At 44.8% G+C, this 1,914-nt stretch overlaps 1 pseudogene; it reads right to left on the bottom strand.

Moving 5' to 3' along the window:
- Positions 1–1,234: 1,234 nt before the first annotated feature.
- On the bottom strand, positions 1,235–1,352 carry LOC126189286 (5S ribosomal RNA; annotated as a pseudogene).
- Between the last annotated feature and the right edge of the window lie 562 nt (positions 1,353–1,914).

The raw sequence follows: 1,914 nt of genomic DNA, 5'->3' as shown, positions 1-1,914 counted from the left end.
CGGCGTTCCCCAAGGAAGTGTTATAGGCCCTATATTGTTCCTGATCTGTATTAACGACATACGAGACCATCTGAGTAGCCGTCTTAGATTGTTTGCAGATGATGCTGTCATTTACCGTCTTGTAAACTCATCATATGACCAAAAAGAATTGGAAAATGATTTAGATAAGATATCTGTATGGTGCGAAAAGTGGCAGTTGACTCTGAATAAAGAAAAGTGTGAAGTTATGGACATGAGTGCCAAAATAAATTCCCTAAATTGCGATTATGCGATGTCACATAAATCTTAAGGCTGTAAATTCTACTAAATACTTAGAATTACAATTACAAATAACCTAAATTGGAACGAACGCATGGATAATATTGTGGGTAGAGCAAACCAAAGACTGCGATTCACTGACGGAACACTTAGAAGGTGGAACAGGTGTACTAAAGAGATTGCATACACCACGCTTGTACGCCCTATTCTAGAGTATTGCTGTCCGGTGTGGGATCCGCATCAGATGGGACTGACGAATGGCTACGAAGAAGTTCAAAGAAGGACGTCTCGTTTTGTACTATCGCGAAATAGGGGAGGTAGTGCCACAGACATGGTACGTGAATTGGAGTGGCAATCATTAAAACAAAGGCGTTTTTCGTTATGACGGGAACTTCTCATGATATTTCGATCACTAGTTTTCTCCTCCGATTGTGAAAACATTCTGTTATCACGCACCTATATAAGGAGATATGATCATCACGATAAAATAAGAGAGATCACGGCTCGCACAGAAAAATTTAAGTACTCGTTTTTCCCGCGCGCCGTTCGAAAGTGGAACGGTAGAGAGACAGCTTGAAGGCGTTCATTGAACCCTCTGCCAGGCATTTTATTGTGAATAGCAGAGTAATCACGTAGATGTAGATGAAATGAACTTCCTCTTAACAATCCTACTTCACTGAAATCACAATCTTAGTTTCTCTGTACCATAAACTGACTAAACAGTTTATAACAAATTCCCCAGTACGAATGATTAACATAAATGTCATTCTTGAACATTCCTCACGAGACCAGTAAGTACAATGTACTCCGTCTGCAGGTCACGAGTGGCCTACCGGGACCATCTGACCGCCGTGTCATCTTCAGTGGAGGATGCGGATAGGAGGGGCGTGGGGTCAGCACACCGCTCTCCCGGCCGCTACTATTCGGTCGAGTAGCTCATCAATTGGCATCACGAGGCTGAGTGCACCCTTAAAAATGGCAACAGCTCATGGCGGCCTGGATGGTCACCCATCTAAGTGACGACCACGCCCGACAGCGCTTAACTTCGGTGATCTCACGGGAACCGGTGTATCCACTGCGGCAAGGCCGTTGCCAGTAAGTACAAATTATAGTATAAAAATCTCACGTAAAATTTTTTCACATTAACACATCCATCCTCTGTCATAACTAAGCACAATGATAATCGCAATTAATGAACAATTAAAAAATTTAACAAGCAGACCTGCAAATAAAAATTACAGTACTTTGACTGCGGCTCAGTGTCCTTCAGCTTGCGACTTCTACCAGACCGCATTTAAACTACATACACTCGGGCATCTGACGCCACCTGTACTGCGCATGACTCATACCGCACACCTGGTCACCGCTGTTACGTCATATCCATAGGTACAACGTAAGGCGCTACGCCTCACTACCGCCAAGTACACCAGATACCGACCATATTCCTGTTAAAGATGCTTCAGAGTCACACCAAAACGCCGTTCCCTCCGCGACTTCAGCAAGGTGAAGTAAAATTTATACCCTGGCTCAGTCGAGTACATCATGTTCTGCTCGGCAGTGCCACGCACAGTGGCCGCCGTGTATAAGCTGTCGCTACGAGTCTGCTGATGCCTTCTTGGAGTCTTCGGCGTAACTCTACCGCCACTGGCCGCGACC

This window comes from Schistocerca cancellata, chromosome 5, assembly GCF_023864275.1.
Source record: "Schistocerca cancellata isolate TAMUIC-IGC-003103 chromosome 5, iqSchCanc2.1, whole genome shotgun sequence".
NCBI classification, from domain to species: Eukaryota; Metazoa; Arthropoda; class Insecta; order Orthoptera; family Acrididae; genus Schistocerca; species Schistocerca cancellata.
Note: the sequence above shows the minus strand (reverse complement) of the source record. Positions and strands in the feature narration are given on the sequence as shown.